Source organism: Protopterus annectens, chromosome 8.part1 (genome assembly GCF_019279795.1).
Source record: "Protopterus annectens isolate FY-2018-M chromosome 8.part1, PAN1.0, whole genome shotgun sequence".
In the NCBI taxonomy this organism is placed as follows: Eukaryota; Metazoa; Chordata; order Ceratodontiformes; family Protopteridae; genus Protopterus; species Protopterus annectens.
The window spans coordinates 215356086-215374506 of NC_056742.1; the positions used below are offsets into that span (position 1 = coordinate 215356086).

Sequence of the window (18421 nt, forward strand, 5' to 3'; positions counted from 1 at the left end):
CGAGTACACAATCTTCAGCCCTTTCCATGCCTGCAGGGGTTCTGGCTATCTGCACAAAGACACCGGTGGGTGCGGAGCGAGGATCGTGACTGGGTACCTCCTCCCAAGGGGAATGCTTCTCTGCCATTTCGCTCATGAACCCCCTCCCTTGATCCCCCCACCAGACCCCATGCTTGGTGCCAAAGGGAAAGTCCTGCCAACGATCAGGACATTAGCAGAGGGGGCAGCACACAGGGCTGGACGGCCAAGGACAGGTCTCCCCCTCCCCATGTGGGCACAGAGCCCATCCCCTGCCTGTGACAAAAGCTTGGCTTGAGGGCTGACTTTCAATAGATTGCAGCTTTTTGCTGCTCTGCTACGTACGAAACTCTGACCCAGAATCAGGTTGTCTACAAATAATTTAGCACCTGGTTCCCCACGAACGTGCGGTGCACTGCTGGAGAGAGGCGGCCCCCTTCCATCCACGCTCTGACCCAGTGACGAGCAGCGCTCCTCGCTGACCTTGTGGCTGGCTATCCCTGGCCAACCGGAGATCTGCGGTGCTGTGGTATCGTTACATTTAGGCGGAATTCTGACTTAGAGGCATTCAGTCATAATCTCACAGATGGTAGCTTCGCACCATTGGCTCCTCAGCCAAGCACATACACCAAATGTCTGAGCCTGCGGTTCCTCTCGTACTGAGCAGGATTACTATCACAACAACACATCATCAGTAGGGTAAAACTAACTTGTCTCACGATGGTCTAAACCCAGCTCACATTCCCTATTAGTGGGTGAACAATCCAACGCTTGGTGAATTCTGCTTCACAATGATAAGAAGAGCCAACATCAAAGGATCAAAAAGCGACATCGCTATGAACGCTTGGCTGCCACAAACCAGTTATCCCTGTGGTAACTTTTCTGACATCTCCTGCTTAAAACCCAAAAAGCCAGAAGGACTGTGAGGCCCTGCTTTCATGGTCTGTATTCATACTGAAAATCAAGATCAAGTGAGCTTTTTCCCTTCTGCTCCATGGGAGGTTTCTGTCCTCCCTGAGCTCGCCTTAGGACACCTGCATTATTCTTTGACAGGTGTACTGCCCCAGTCAAACTCCCCACCTGACACTGTCCCAGGAGCGGGTCGCACCCGGACACCTGGGTCCTTGGAGCCAGAAGTGAGAGCCCTGGTGGGGCTCGCCCCCCACCTCACCGGGTAAGTGAAAAAACTATAAGAGTAGTGGTATTTCACTGGCGGCTGAGGCCTCCCATTTATTCTACACCTCTCATGTCTCTTCACAGTGCCAGACTAGAGTCAAGCTCAACAGGGTCTTCTTTCCCCTCTGATTCTGCCAAGCCCCTTCCCTTGGCTGTGGTTTCGCTAGATAGTAGGTAGGTACAGTGGGAATTTTGTTCATCCATTCATGCGCATCACTAATTAGATGATGAGGCATTTGGCTACCTTAAGAAAGTCATAGTTACTCCCACCGTTTACCCATGCTTCATTGAATTTCTTCACTTTGACATTCAGAGCACTGGGCAGAAATCACATTGCGTCAACACCCATCCCGGGCCTTCGCGATGCTTTGTTTTAATTAAACAGTCAGATTCCCCCAGTCCACACCAGTTCTAAGTCAGCTGATAGCTGCCGGACAATGCGGGATGCCAGTCAGGACCGGCGCCCGTCACAGCCAGGGCAATCCACAGGAAGGGCCTGGCATGCGTCCAGAGTTGCCGCCGCTATACCCGCCGGCCCCCCCGGGAGGGGGGAGTGCAGTGAGGGCTGGCGATGCCTCGTCCAGCCACAGTGCACACCCAGCCCCACTTCATGCCAGAGCCTGACTGACCCAGCCCTTAGAGACAATCCTTATCCCGAAGTTATGAATCTGGCTTGCCGACTTCCCTTACATACATTTTTCTAACATGCCAGAGGCTGTTCACTTTGGAGACCTGCTGCGGATATGGGTATGGCCTGGCATGAGACTTACACCTTCTTCCCCGTTTTTTCAAGGGCCAGCGAGTGCTCACCTGACACCACCGGCACCGCAATGCTTTCCAGGGCATGGGCCCCTCTCTTGGGGCGAACACATTCCAGGACACCATGCTCTTTACAAAGAAAAGAGAACTCTCCCAGGGGCCACCGCCAGCTTCTCCGGAATCATTTACGTCACCGCACTGGATGCCGTGAGGCGCCCATCTCTGCTGCTCCAGATTCGGGGAGCTGAACCCGACTCCTTTTCGATCAGCTGAGGGTGACGGAGGCCATTGCCCGTCCCTTCAAAATGGTGCTCACCTGTCTGTCAGGACCGACTGACCCATGTTCAACTGCTGTTCACATGGAACCCTTCTCCACTTCTACCTTCAAAACTCTCATTTGAATATTTGCTTCTACCACCAAGATCTGCATCCATGGCGGCTCCACCCGGGCCCTCGCCCTGGGCTTCAGTGCCACCACGGCGGCCCTCCTACTCATCACGGCATTGCCTCCTCAGCTCTCAGCACCAGCAACAGCCTGGTATTGGTCCGACGCTCCAGCGCCATCCATTTTCAGGGCTAGTTGATTTGGCAGGCGAGTTGTTACACACTCCTTAGCGAATTCCGACTTCCATGGCCACCACCCTGCTGTCTATATCAGCCAACACCTTTTCTGGGGTCTGATGAGCATCGGCATCAGGTGCCTTAACCCGGCGTTCGGTTCAGTCCACAGTGCCAGTTCTGCTTACCAAAAGTGGCCCACTCGGCGCTGGCATTCCATGCCCTGCGCCAAGTCAGCGAGTTGGGCTTCTTACCCATTTAAAGTTTGAGAATAGGTTGAGATCATTTCAGCCCCAAGACCTCTAATCATTTGCTTTATCAGATAAAACTGTGTCCGCTGAGCATCAGCTATACTGAGGGAAACTTCAGAGGGAACCAGTTACTAGATGGTTCGATTAGTCTTTTGGCCCTATACCCAGGTCGGACAACCAATTTGCACATCAGGACTGCTACAGAACTCCACCATAGTTTTGTCTGACTTCGCCCTGCCCAGGCATAGTTCACCATCTTTTGGGTCCCACCAGGTGCGGTCAAGCTCCACCTCCCTGACGGGATGGGTGAGATGGGCCAGCAGTGCACCCCCCTATGCGGTGCAGGGGGATCCCGCCTCAGCCGGCGCACACCAGCCCTCACTTTCATTGTGCCGTGGGGTCTCCTGCCCACCCTAGGACTCACGCACCTGTTAAACTCCTTGCTCCATGTTTCAAGAGGGGACGGGTGGCTCACCGACGTCGCCGCAGACCCCGGGCACCCAAGGTGAGCCCACTGGCCCGGCAGCAGGATGTGGTCATGCTGCACTGAGGGCAGTCCAGCCCAGTCGACAGTCCTGCTGGGAGCCGGAGGCCCCTGGCCACCACCACCATGGTGGGGAGGGTGTGGTGGTGGTCATCTCCCACGACCCCAGGGCACAGCAACGGCTGATGCCGCAGGCTGTCACACTCCCCTCCAGGGAAGGGAGCCCACTTCCACAGGGCATTCCCGGCCGACCCGGAGCCGGTCACGGCACACTGCCACAGAGGAAGTGAGCCCGACGGTGGCCGGCGTACCTGGGGACGGTCTCCCACCCTCCCAGAGGGGGCTCGGCCTCACCATGGTGGCCGGCACAGCCGCTGTGTTGAATCCTCAGGGTGGACCGCCCAGACCCCACCCGTTTACCTCTGAACAATTTCAAGCCCTCTTGCACTCTCTCTTCAAAGTTATTTTCAACTTTCCCTTACAGTACTTATCCGCTATCAGTCTCGTGCAGGTGTTTAGCCTTAGATGGAATTTACCACCCACTTTGGGCTGCATTCACAAACAACCCGACTCCGGGATGACCTGATCCCGAAGCACCGGGGGCCACCACCGGCCTCACACTGTTCTCGAGCTGAACCTCGATCACAAGGACTTGGTATCCCTGGGCGGCACCAATGAGACAGACTTCCATATACTACATTTCCCTCTGCCCATCCCCTGGGCAGGGATTCAGCACTGGGGGTCTTCCCTCTTCACTCACCGTTACTGAGGGAATCCTGGTTAGGTTATTTTCCTCCGCTTAGCAATATGCTTAAATTCAACTTATCGCCACGTTTGATCTGAGGTCGCGTTCCAAGCGAGGTCATGGGGGGACAGCAGAACAGCGAGGGCCTTGGGGAAAGGGGGGTGGACCCTCCCACCCCAGGAACCTTCATGCGCTCAGTCCCCGCCGCCGGACTTCCAGGAACCGGGCAGGCATTGAGCTTTGCCCTGGGAGAGAAGCCTGGTGGCGGTGCCATCAACAGCCTCCGGGGGGGCGGGACAGACATGCGCCTGCTCTCTCCCATCCTCGGATGGGCTTCCCAGCTCAGGGCAGCAGGGGACTCATCTCCTCTGTCCGCGAATCTCCCTAGGGGGATGGGGGGCCCACAGCGGGCTCCCTCAACTCCCCGGCTGCACCCTCGACAGGGGCTGGACACCTCCTGGGCGATGGACAGTCAGAGCCCCAGGAGTAACCTGGGGCCGCAAATTGAGTTTGAAGTGTCGATGATCAATGTGTCCTGCAATTCACATTAATTCTCGCAGATAGCTGCGTTCTTCATCGACACACGAGCCGAATGATCCACCACTCAGAGTCCTAAAGTTCTCATTCGCCGGGACACCACTGCCCACATGGCATCACAACTCAAGATGAGCATGCGAGGTTTCACAGGCATAGTCGTGTACGCCCGGACCGGGTTTACTGGCCCCATACCGCAAGACAGCAGGAAGTCCTGCAGCAGCTGTCACTCGGCCACATCGCTGACCTTCTGGGTATTTGAACCGACACCCCGCGTGGAGCTGGGCATCCTCCACAGGTACCCACGACTGACATCAAGGGGAGAGGACTCCGGTGTGCCACCCCCAGGGATGGCCCCTGCACAGACAGAGGGGAGGCCACCGCCCCCCTGCCTGGACAGCACCCTCTCCCTCCCCTTACTACATGGGGAGCCAGCCACCTCTGGGGCACACGGTGGACTGCACCATTGGGCCAGGTGCACCCTCCACTACCATCTCTTCATGGCAGCAGAGGAGCACCCGCACCTCCCACCACACGGATGGACCCCCCCCGCCACCAGGAGGCAATGGGGGGACAAACACCACCCCTCCTCTTACTCCCTCCCCTCACTCTCTCTCCCCAGAAGCACACAGAGAGATAGGAGTCAGAGAGAGACAGAAAGAGAGACATAGAGGGTCAAGGTGGTGGAGCAAGGAGAAGCCCTGGTACCCAGAGACAGCACCGTCCCAGGACCCTTGGCATTAATGATCCTTCCGCAGGTTCACCTACAGAAACCTTGTTACGATTTTACGTCCTCTAGATAGTCAAGTTTGATCGTCTTTTTGGCACACCACCAGGGCTGTGACCGACTTCAGCAGGGCCGATCCGAGGACCTTACTAAACCATCCAATTGGTAGTAGCGACGGGTGATGTGTACAAAGGGCAGGGTATTAATCAACACGAGCTTATGACCTGCACTTACTGGGAATTCCTCATTCGTAGGGAATAATTGCAATCTCCAGTCCCTATCACACATGGGGGTCAGTGGATTGCCCAGACCTGTCGGCCAAAAGTAAACACATGCTGATCCATTCAGTGTAGCACGCGTGCAGTCACAGACATTTAAGGGCATCACAGACCTGTTATTGCTCAATCTCGTGTGGCTGAAAGCCACTTGTCCCTCTAAGAAATTTGAGACGACCGCATTGGGCCGCATGGTGGAGTCTCGTTTGTTTTTGGAATTAACCAGACAAATCGCTCCACCAGCTAAGAACGGCCATGCACCATCACCCACAGAATTGAGAAAGAGTTATCAGTCTGTCAATCCTTTCCGTGTCTGGGCCGGGTGAGGTTTCCCGGGTTGAGTCAAATTAAGCCACAAGCTCCATTCCTGGTGGTGCCCTTCCATCAATACCTTTAAGTTTCAGCTTTGCAACCATACTCCTTCGGAAGCCAAAGACTTTGGTTTCCCGGAAGCTCCCCAGCCAGTCATAGGAATAATGCTGCCAGATCGCTAGTCGCTAGATGGTATCTGATCGTCTTCGAACCCCTGACTTTCGTTCTTGTTTAATGAAAACATTCTTGGCAAATGCTTTCGCTTTCATTCGTCTTGCGCCAGTCCAAGAATTTCATCTCTAGCGACACAATACGAATGCCCCCGGCCATCCCTCTTAATCATGGCCCCAGTTCTGAAAACCAACAAAATAGAACCGGAGTCCTATTCTATTATTCCTAGATGAAGTATTCAAACAACCGGCCTGCTTTGAACACTCTAATTTTTTCAAAGTAAACGCTTTGTACCCCCGGGACACTCAGTTAAGAGCATCGAGGGAGTGCCAAGAGGCATGGGCTGGGACAGGCGGTAGCTCACCTCGCGGTGGACTGCCGGCCCATTTCCAAGATCCAACTACGAGCTTTTTAACTGCAGCAACTTTAATATACCCTATTGGAGCTGGAATTACCGCAGTTGCTGGCACCAGACTTGCCCTCCAATAGAGCCTTGTTAAAGGATTTAAAGTGCACTCATTCCAATTACAGGGCCTCAAAAGAGTCCTGTATTGTTATTTTTTGTCACTACCTCCCTGAGTAGGGAGTGGGTAATTTGCACGCCTACTGCCTTCCTTGGTTGTGGTAGCCATTTCTCAGCATCCATCTCTGGAATCGAACCATGATTCCCCATTACCCGTGGTCACCATGGTAGGCACAGATAGTAACATCAAAAGCAGATAGTGTAGACATTCGAATGTCGCATCACCGCCACAAGGGCATGCGATTGGCCTGAGTTTATCTAGAGTCACCAAAGCTGCCAAGCCGAGACCCGGATTGGTTTTGGTCTGATAAATGCACGCATCCCCGGAGGTTAGCGCTCATCAGCATGTATTAGCTCTAGAATTACCACAGTTATCCAAGTAATGGTGGAGCGATCAAAGGAACCATAACTGATTTAATGAGCTATTCAGTTTCACTGTAGCATCCGTGTGCACTAAGACTTGCATGGCTTAATCTTTGAGACAAGCATATGCTACTGGCAGGATCAACCAGATAGGAGCACCTCAGTGGGTGGGCAGAGAGGAGGATTCGGAGCCCACACCTCTTCCAACAGGAGCGGTCCCTCTCCCCATGGAGGGGGTACCCTGAGTGCTGGTCGTGGACTGGCAACCATGACCCCAGAGGGCCACAGGTCAGCACAGTGCGCGGCAGCACTCATAGATAGAGAAAAGTGGGAGAGAGCTCCCCCCATGCTTCAGCCACGCATGGATGCCGGGGGATGGCAGCCATGTCACAGGACATGTTTGCCTTGTCCTGGGCTCATCGGTCTCACCTAGACTTCTGCCCTGAGGGGCATGGAGCACTCCACACCCCCACCTGCACCTTGCTCCTGGGGTGAAGAAGCTCAACCCACAAGCCATGACCCACAGAGCCATGCCATTGGGGGCCCTTCACCAGTGTGAGTCGGTCATCCCAATTGATCGATGGACAGTGGGTAAGGGCACCTCAATCCCACACAGACACCTGGCAGGACATTAGCCAGGGCTGGGACATGGACTCTGAAAGGACACCCTGTCTTTCCTCTCCCTGGGCTGGGACACAGACTGGGGCACTCACATGCATGCATTTTGATGGGACGCCCCATTTTCCTTCAGCTCCCAAACACTGCCAAATCATGCCAGGTCATGTGTGCCCACCAGCCTTTCCAGGGGATGTACCTGCAGGGTGCGACCAGCCCCACGGAACTCCCCTCGTCCACTGAGGGGAAGATCCACTCTCATACAGACTTTTGGCCAGGAGGAACAGGCCCATGAGGGCACCTCGACCTCACACAGACACCAGGAAGAACATTCTCTGCTGGGGCTGAGACCCAGACTCACACTCTGAGACACCCCGTCATCCGTTAACTCCTGGAGGCTGCCAAATCATGCCGGATCATGTGTGCCCACCAGGCAATCAGAGGAGCAAGCCTGCAGGGTGCGACCGGCCCCACAGAACTCCCCTCGACCACTGAGGGCCAGATCCACTCTCATACGGACTTCCAGCCAGGAGGAAGAGGCCCATGAGGGCACCTCGACCTCATGCAGACACCTGACAGAACATTCTCCCCTGGGGCTGAGACCCACACTCACACTCTGAGACATCCCATCATCCCATAACTCCTGGAGGCTGCCAAATTGTGCTGGATCATGCGTGCCCGCCAGGTGATCAGGGGAGCAAGCCTGCAGGGTGTGATCAGCCCCACAGAACTCCAATCAGCTGCTAAGGGGCAGATCCACTCTCATATGGACTTCCACCTGGGAGGAAGAGGCCCAAGAGGGCATCTCGACCCCACGCAGACACCTGGCAAAACATTCACCCCTGGGGCTGAGACCTGGACTCACACTCTAAGACACTCCATCATCCCATAACTCCTGGAGGTTGCCAGATTGTGCCGGATCACTCGTGTCCACCAGGCAATCAGGGTAGCAAACCTCCAGGGTGCGACCTCCCCCGTGGAATTTCCCTCGGCCACAAAGGGACAGGTACGCTTTTATATGGACTTCCAAGTCCACCTCCTTTCTGATCCAGGGCTACTCTGGGGACTTTGTGATTTTTTGAGAATGCCTTTGAGAACTGAGCAGGGTCAATACCTCTGCCTGGCTGGGAGATCTCCAAGCCTACAGGCCTCCGCATGAAGCTCCCTTAAGAACTTCTCTAAGGGCCTACCATGGTGACCCTCCCCTTCGACCCTGCAGCGAGACCTCTTTACCTGGCCACACACCAAGGCTCAACTAGGGGACCCCGCCACCTCCATGTCCCCTGTAGTCTGCCAAGCCGTGCCATGTTGCAGTGCTCTCAGAACATTTCAGGGGGACCTCCCTCCAATCCAGGCTGTCCTTGCGGAGCTCCCCCTTGCCCGCAAAGGGGCAGGCACACTCTCATCAGGACATCTACATCCCCCTCCTTTCTGGTCCAGAGCACCATGGTCCCCGTCTTTCCCAGATCTCCTGGAGGCTGCCTAGCTGGGCCTTGTCCCAGTGCCCTCAGAGCCTCTCAGGGGGACCTCCCTCCAATCTAGGCTGCACTTGCAGAACTCCCCCCACCCACAGAGGGCCAGGCACACTCTCATCGGGACTTCCAAGCCACCCTCCTTTCCCGTCCAGGGCCATTCTGGGGACTTTGCAACATTTCGTGATCTCTGTCAGGTACCGGGCAAGGTCGGACACCTTCCCCATTGCCTGGCAGGAGCACTCCTGGCCCCGCAGCCTTCCATCAGATGCTCCCTTGAGGACTTCTGTCAATGGGGGCTCCGCCAGACCCAGCTCAACCAGGCAGGAGCACTCCTGGCCCCACTGCCTTCTGCCAGATGCTCCCTTGAGGACTTCCGTCCCACCTGAGGTGTGATCCGGACCCTCTCACCCATGAGGGAGTGCTTCCTGCCCAGCCACCTTCTGCCCCTCTCTCTCCTTTCTGGACTTCCACCGGGATGGACTCCCCCCACTGGGCTTCCACTTTTACCTGGGTGGGAGCACTCTTTTCCAGGGTTGCATATATCCTAGAAGCTGCCAAGCAGTGCCGTATCCCCATGCCCTCAGAGCCTCTCATGTGGACCTCCCTCCAATCCATGCCACCCTTGCAGTACTATCCCAGGCCACCAATAGGCAGGCATGCTCTCATCAGGACTTCCATGTCCCCTCCATTTCAGGTCCAGAGCACCACAGTCCCCGTCTCCAGCATATCTCCTGGAGGCTGCCTGGCTGGGGTGTGTCCCCATGCCCTCAGAGCCTCTCAGGGGGACCTCCCTCCAGTCTCAGCTAGCTGTACAGAACTCCCCTCGGCCACCGAGGGGCAGGCACACCTTCATCAGGACTTCCGAGCCCACGCTCCTTTTTGGTCCAGAGCACCATGGTCCCAGACTTTCCCAGATCTCCTGGAGGATGCCAAACCTTGCCGTGTCCCCATGCCCTTGGAACCTCTCAGGGTGACCTCCCTCCAATTCATGCCACCCTTGCGGAGCTCCCTTCGGCCACTGAGGGGCTGGCACCCTCTCATTGGGACTTTCACATCCCCTTCCTTTCTTCTCCAGAGCACCATAGTCCCAGTCTTCCCCAGATCTCCTGGAGGCTGCCTGGCCGGGCTGTGTCCCCATGCCTTTGGAGCCTTTCAGGGGGACCTCCCTCCAATCCAGGCTGGCCTCGCGGAACTGCCTTTGGCTGCAGAGAGGCAGGCATGCTCTCAATGGCACTTCCACATCCCCTTCCTTTCAGGTCCAGAGCCATTCTGGGACTTTGCGACATTTTAGGGATGATGTCAGGTACTGGGTGAGGTTGGACACCTTCCCCCTGCCTGGCAGAAGTACTCTTGGCCTGGCAGCCTTCCACCAGGTGCTCCCTTGGGGACATTCGTCCCAATGGTGGGGGCACGATCCGGACCCTCCCACACAGGTAGGAGTGCTCCCTGCCTGGCCACTTTCCACTTCTATCCCCCTTCCTGACTTCCATCTTGGAGGAGGCTGTGGTCCGGACCCCCTCACACAGGCAACACCTCTCCCAGCCCGGCCATTTTCCACCTCTCTCTCCCTTAAGGACTTCCATCGGGAGGGACCCCCTCATGACTTCCACTTCTACCCAGGCAGGAGAGCTCTTTTCCTGGGTTGCATAACTCCTGGAGGCTGCCAAATTATTCTGTGTCAAACCTGCTTTCAGAGCCTCTCAGAGGAGCTTCCTCTGATTTTTCCCAGCCTCATGGAACTCTGCTGGTCCAGGAGGCCTCAGCCAGACCCTCATCCAGACTTCCATGATGCCGGTTCTCTCCTTTGCCTTCCACCTAGGGTTTTCAAACTCACACAGGATATGGCCCCAGGTCCCAGCAACTCGGCGCATTTCATCTCGTGCCTCCTTCTCGCTCCTCGGCTGTGCCAGGTGCCGAAAAATGTGCTTCACTTTGAGCCTCCTGGCACATGCCCCCTTGCCTCCTGAGTGGTGCTGTTAATAGGGCGGCATACATGCAGTGCCAGGTGAAGGACCAGAGGGTGACATAGCACCTGCGGATGGCCCCGGGTGCATGACACCACGGCAGCCATATATCTACACCCCTGGGGCCTGGGAGGATGAGAAAGCAGACCTGGCTTCCTGGGGCAGCCCTCAGCACACCCGCACTGTTGGTCGACTACCCCTGCCGTAGTCAGGTGCAAGATGCCACGGCGGCCATATCTTGGCACCCATGGGGTCTGGGAGGATGTGATCACAGAACTGGCTTCCAGGTTGGCCCACGGCATGCCCACACTGTTGGCCAACTCCCCCCGCAGAACCTGGATGTGAGACATCACGGCAGCTGTACCTCCACAACCCACAGGGCTGGAAAGATGCAAAAGCAGACGTGGCTTCCTGGGGTGGCCCTTTGACACACCTGCGCTGTCTGGCAACTCTCCTGGCCACTGCCTCCAACTCACCTCAGGGGACCCCACCATATCCATGTCCCCTGCAGGCTGGCAAACCATGCCATGTCCCCCTTGCCCTCGGATCCCCTCAAGGGGACCTTCCTCCAATCCAGGCTGCCCTCGTGGAACTCACCCTGGCTGCCAAGGGGCAGGCATACCCTCATCAGTACTTCCACATCCCCCTACTTTCAGGTCCAGAGCACCACGGTCTCTGTCTCCCGCATATCCCCTGCAGGCTGCCAAACTGTGCCTTGTCCCCTGTGCCCTTGAAGCCTCTCAGGGGGACCTCCCTCCAATCCAGACTGCCCTCATAGAACTCACCCCGGCCGCCGAGGGGTAAGCACACCCTCATCAGGACTTCTGCGCCCACTCTCCTTTCTGGTCCAGAGCACCACTGTCCCCATCTTCCCCAGATATCCTGAAGGCTGCCAAACCATGCCATGTCCCCGTGCCATCTGAGCCTCTCCGGGGGACCTCCCTCCGATCCTGGCCTCCCTCTTGGAACACCACTCAGCCACAGAGGGGCAGCCACGCCTTCATTGGGACTTCCATGTCCCCCTCCTTTCCGATCCAGAGCCATTCTGGGGACTTTGCGACATTTCGGAAATGCCGTCGGGTACCGGGTGACATCAGATGTCTTCCCCCTGCCTTGCAGGAGCACTCTTGGCCCAGCAGCCTTCCACTAGATGCTCCCTTGGGGACTTCCACTCCACTAGGAGATATGATCCGGACCCTCCCACACAGGAGGGAGCGCTCCCTGCCCAGCCCCTTTCCACCTTTATCCCCCTTCCGGACTTCCATCCTGGAGGCGGCTGTGGTCTGGACCCCTTCACCCATGCGGCAGCTCTCCTAGCCCAGCCATTTTCTGCCTCTCTCTCCATTATGGACTTCCACTGGGAGGGACTCCACTTCTACACAGGCGGGAGATCTCTTTTCCCAGGTTACATACCATATTTCTTTTAAATAACACCTAACCAGAGAATAAGGCCTAGCATGGTTTTCCAGTGTGGTCATGATATAAACCCTACCCCAAAAATAAGCCCCAGTTAAGCTTGTCAACAACACATGACAGACGTGTTGAATTATAAAATAATATTATTGACACCCATTGACTGAGGTTATCGCACTCTGCTCACCATTTTCAGGCCATTCGGACACTCAACTCCCTTTCTTTGCAGAAAGTCATAAGATTCTTTGCCTGGGAGTCCTCCACAATTCTCACTGTAACCCTAACCATCACTCACACTTGTCGGTTGAGTTCCTTGGCCCATAAACACTGGCAGGTGTATTTTGATCAATCAATATACAGATAACATGCGTAGAGCATGCGCACGTGATAGTGCATGGTTGTGGGTGTGCCTTCTCTTTGTAAACAGCGTCATTTTGTGTTGCCACTCCAGTCTCGTAAGTCTTCAAATTAACCCAACCCCCAGACAAGATGAGTGAAAAAAGAAAGAGCTATTCCGTCGCGTACAAGAAAGGAATCCTGGCGGACTTCCAGTGAAAGAATCTGATGGCTTTCTGCAAAGGGAAGAAGTTAGACCTCCGAATGGTTTGAAAATGGTGTGCAGTGTATGATAATCTCAGTCAACAGGCTGACGAGGGAAATGCTAAGAAGTGCAAGTGTGGATCAGGTCGGCAAACATTATTTTCTGAGCTGGAAGACATCATCTGTGAGTGGATTGCTAACAGGAGAGCAAAGGCTTTGGTTGTACACAGGGCTGATATCCAAACTTTTGCCCTTGCAATGGCACCACAGTTAGAAATATCCCCAGAAGAATTCAAAGCATCACAAAATTGGCTGGATGGCTTCCTTCACCGATATGAACTGTCTCTAAGAAGATCAACAACACTGTTCAAGCTGTAAGATACTGAAGTTATTAAACGTGCACTTGCATTCAAGTCCTTTTGTTGATGGCATTGACTTTTCCAAATACCAACTCTCCAACATGATTGTTATGGGTGAAACTGCAGTGTTTATGGGCCAAGGGTCTCAAACAACAATCGATAAGTGGGGTACCTCGTCAATCTACATTCCTTCCACTGGTTACGAGAATGCACGTATTACCTGTATTTTGGCAATTCATCTAGATGGAAAGAAAATCCCGCCTCTAATCATTAGTAAGGGCAAGAAAAATATGACTGAATGTGTTTCAGGCATTTACATTCTTGAAACCGAAAAAGCCTGGTGCACACAAGCAGCTATAAGGAAGTGGGTCGATGTAATGCTGCCACTTGTTTTGCGAGGTGGCAAAAGAGGTTTGCTAGTCTGGGATTCAGCCAGCACTCACCGTGCTAAAGAAATTGAGAAATTCCTTGCACAGAGAAGAATAGATCAAATAATGATTCCCACAGGAATTGCTGCCTATCTCCAGACTCTTGATATTGCAATAAACAAGCCATTCAAGGACCATTTGTGCATGGAACTCAATGACTACATTGAAAATAGAATGGAGAGAAATCAGCATGGAAACTTTGTGAAGTCTAGCCTGCAAAAGGTCATCCCTTGGGTAAAAAAGTCATGGGATAAAATCACTGACAGATGGGTTGCCAATGCACTACGAGCAAGCTACTTGTTCATATAGTGCTCATTTAAGGAGAGCTCTATTGCTAGGCATGACAGATTGGGGCCAATGGTTCTACAGGAAATGGAGCCACAAAAATTCAGATCAAAATTCGGGGGTTGGACACATGATCAAAATTCGGGGGTTGGACACATGACAATGTTCCAGAAGAAAATGACATGACTGTATTTGAATAACTGTGAAAGCCAAGGTGAAGATATTCTTAAGTTGAAATGTTTGGTGCACTGTTATGTAGAATTCTCACACAAATGTTTTAACACATTAGAACTGTGGTTCAATAACAGAAAAGTAGAAATAAATGTCAATTTGTGTACATGAATAAATGCAATTTTTGTACATGAATAAATGTCGACTTGTGTTCATTAATAAATATTGATTTTTGTACATGAATAAAGGTAGATTGTTGGACGGTGTGCGTAAATAAGGCATCCCCTGATAATAAGCCCTAATGTGTATTTTGGCAGGGGAAATAGTATAAGACCCGGTCTTATTTTGGGGGAAATATGATATATGTGTGAAATTCTGACTTGTGTAGACCACTGAGAAGGAGGAGACATGAACAGTTTATTTGAGCACTTTTGTTCTTTTATTTTGCAAGAACTTCTTCAGAAAATAATTTAATTAAAAGGTTTGCTTACAATAAATAGTATTCACCAAGCAATCAATGTGAAAGGTTGATATTTAAAATTGGTGCCAATGGTCATGATGTCACCTGTACCAGCTGAGCATGCATGTATTATTTAAGTTCTCATTTAGTCTGGAAGTGACTTCGGCATTAAGTAACAGTTGCCATTTTAACTCCTGGACTTCTAGAATCATGTCCACATCTCCATTGAAGGGTTTGACTTGTTCAAGCACTAGCAACTTGAAACCGCTGAAGTTAACACCGTTAGTGCTGTGTTTACCTAATGCATTTTTATTGTCCTTGTTTCTTATTGCTGTGCCATGTTCCTTTATTTAATCAGTGATCTTCCTGATGGTTTTACCTATGTAAAAGTTTTTGCACATCATGCATATGCTTGCATAGACTATGCTGTTCTTATTACTATTAAACTTTTTCATCAAATATTACAATGAAGTTGCAATGTGTGAAAGTATAATGACTACAGTTAAGTACATATTGGCAAGTGATGCAGAAACCACATGGGAGCATACCTCCTTTCCCTTGGGGCACCACTGGGGTAGGGTCTAAGAAGAAAGAATTTATCTAAATTTCTGCTTTACAGTGGTGGTTTTCTTAAAGCAGAACTTAGGGCAGGAGCCTAGTGTGTGTATGAGTTCCCTGCTACCCTGGATGATAAATCAGATTCTTATGAGTATCTCCCTGATTTGTGGTCTGTCACAGCAGATGGGAAGTGAGAAATTAAAATTCATCTCTTGAGGTGCCTGTCTGTCGCTAGCTTTTTCAAAACCAAATCCGAATATTGGTTTGAACTTGGAGGCCCTGGCTTTGCTGACTTCAGATAGGATGTATGAACAAGGGGTTCAATGTAATTCCTCTCAAGAAAGAGAGTTTTTAGCACTGAGCATTTGTGGTGAAACACTGTGTCTTCACTAATCAGGTGGGAAAGCTGAATGAACTGTCCTTTAACTACATTAGCCTTCATGAAATGGGGCTGTTGGGTGGTGTAGTCAAGGTAGTTGATCCTGTATGTCGCTTTCCTGTGGATGTTGGACTCAAAGGTGAGGAAGACATTGTTGAACAAGATTTCCATGTCAAGAAAGTGTGCTCGAGTTCCTACACTGGAGGTGCAGAACTTAAGGAAATTAATGCTCTCTCTGAGGGTCCAGATGAAGGCTTCAACCTCAGTGTGACTACTTTGCTAGATAAAAAAGATATCATCCATATATCTTTTGTACAGTCGGGTGATGGTCTACGATTCTCATGTGCTAAGGACAATGTTGCCATATGCAGTCCCATTTTGGACCCCATCACCACTCCTTTCTGTTGGTGATAAGGTACAATTTTCAGATATTGCTCCTACAATCTTACAAAGTTGATAGAATAACAGGCTTTGCATTAGCATGTATTTTCTGAAGGGTATGAAGTCTGAAACTCAAATGTCTGTCATTATTTTCTAATTTCAGTCTTTAATGATTTGCCACTAATTTGCCAGAAAACCACAATTTTATGAAAAATGGACAAAAAATATGAAGCAAAAACCTGGACACTCTGTAAATATCTGTACAGTTGAGAGGTATGTACTGTAAGTATCTTCACCAGGGATATTGCTTGAGCTGAATGGGAATGCAGTATATTATATACGCAAGGGTTTAGGCACCCTTTTATTAATTTGTAATAAAGGGAGGCAGAAACATATCCAAGGACAACAGAATAAAAAAAAAATGTCACAGCTTCTTGGTACTGTGTTGCAGCTTTTTGGCACTGTAGTCAATACAGTGTAATGTCAAAGTCTATTTTTTCCCCCTGAGGCACCATTTGCACTTTGTTAGAGGTATGTCTTATTTCTAAATTCCTTGTTTGATTGCAGAGGCTAAGAACTAAACTTATACTTCTGCAGCGACCATAAGTATATCAGTCATCCATTATATGTATTATAGTGACTAAATCCCACTAATCAGGTCAGACATTCAACTTTGTCTGAGATTCAGTATTTGTTCATTAAAACATTTTTTTCTGAGGGTTCCTTATAATATTGATATACATTTTTGAACATCTGATTGTTGACCTTTTTTTTATTAAAAGTAAATCCTGACAGGTATCTTAGTGAATATGTCTTGCTGCGAAAAATACTTCACAGCTACTCTGGTTGACTATCTTGTTAATCAAATCTATTATATCTGAAGTGATCTTATGTAAATAGAGACATGCTGCCATATTCCATTTTTCTGACAGTGGCAAAGTGAAAAAAGGAAGGAAGTGCATACCTGCTATTCTGAGAACTAATGTAAAATAACTGGAAAAGACTGTTCTATAAGTAGTTGAAAAAAGATTGGTATCCTGCAACCTTTAGTCAGTTACTACCTGGAACATATACTGATGATGTGACACCAATAAATTAATGTTAAATCTAATGAATTATTTGATGAGAAATGCAAATGATTGCAGGCATAACACAGTATTTTACTCCTTTAAATTTAAAAGGATAAAACACTTCACTTTACATTTTACCAGAAGAAGCTCACCTTTCCTTGGCTTTAACTGTAGAAGACAATAAGTGCATATTTCTCCGAAGTGTTAAAGAAGACCACTGAGTAAGTCACAATGAACAATGACATTTCACAATCCCGTTTATGTATTCCTAGAGGTCTGTGTTATGCATTTCTAAATGTATTGCTGGAGATTATTAAGTTGTTACTGGCTACATGTGACAAAGAGATAATGCCCTGACTATGGCCCAGATAACCAGCCTTTGTTAGTGGCTCAGGCACTGGTGAAGACAGGCAGGGGACAATGGCTGTAGGTGTCCAATTATGCATTACCCATACTGCGGTGAAAGGTGGCACTCAGGTTGCTGCACTTCTCACTTCAACAAGAGTGTGAATGCCTCTTGCATAGTATGACATGCTGTATATCAAGACAGGGTGATGATCATGTTACCAATGGATCTGGTCATGCACAAGAGCATGATGTAAATGGTCACTTAAGACAGCAGCAATTGAAGATGCTACAGCAATCAAAGTCAGGGTTTAAAACTGGAACAGGAGGTCTAGACATGCATGAATCAACTGCTCTCAAACACCTGATTCTCTCATCCTAAGGGAATGACTGGGCGTATAAGGTTTCTACCTTGAACGAAGAACAAGTGGGCATTGACATCCCACTTTGCTTCAGTTATGACTTGACATGGATCTTCCTCCTATAAAATGAACAAATGGATGGAAAGGTTTTTGGAATTGTAGCCCAAAGCTGTCCTTTGTAAGGCAAAAAATAGCTATTGCTGCATATGGTTGATACAGTCCCATCCCAATCATTAAAAACAATCAAAGGTCTGCATCAGTTACATTTTGACTACCTACAGAAGCCTGTTTATTAGCTGTACCATAGTTCTGAAAGGAGAGATCTGAAAGGAGGATACTTGTATCTGAAGAAAACAACCTGAGTGGTGAACAATTTAGATTACTCAGGGAAACCACTGACAATTATTTCCCTGTTGATGCTTTTATTTTGGGTAGGGACATAGGATGAATCTTAACTTACACATACACTAAGTTTTCTCTCATTGACAACAAGTACATTAGTAAGACACTAGGCTGCACAGATATAGAGAAAATTGATATATTTTATTTGATTTGTACTACTAAAATGTATAGTTTACCTGCCACCCTTCGTCCATGATGGAAGAATAAACTCTCAGATATAATATAACACTTATAATAGCATGTAACAACTATTTGCAGCAATTTAAATGCAGAAGTGTAACATTCAGTAACTTTGAAGAATTTCATAAGAATAACTGT

General features: G+C 50.5%; 2 non-coding genes across 2 annotated transcripts; both read right to left on the reverse strand.

Moving 5' to 3' along the window:
• Nucleotides 1-299: 299 nt before the first annotated feature.
• Nucleotides 300-4094, reverse strand: LOC122810449. Its single transcript, XR_006366104.1, has one exon. It is a non-coding gene; the product is annotated as a 28S ribosomal RNA (ribosomal RNA).
• A 356-nt stretch (nucleotides 4095-4450) lies between these two features.
• LOC122810453 lies at nucleotides 4451-4603 on the reverse strand. The gene has a single exon (XR_006366106.1). It is a non-coding gene; the product is annotated as a 5.8S ribosomal RNA (ribosomal RNA).
• Nucleotides 4604-18421: the final 13818 nt, after the last annotated feature.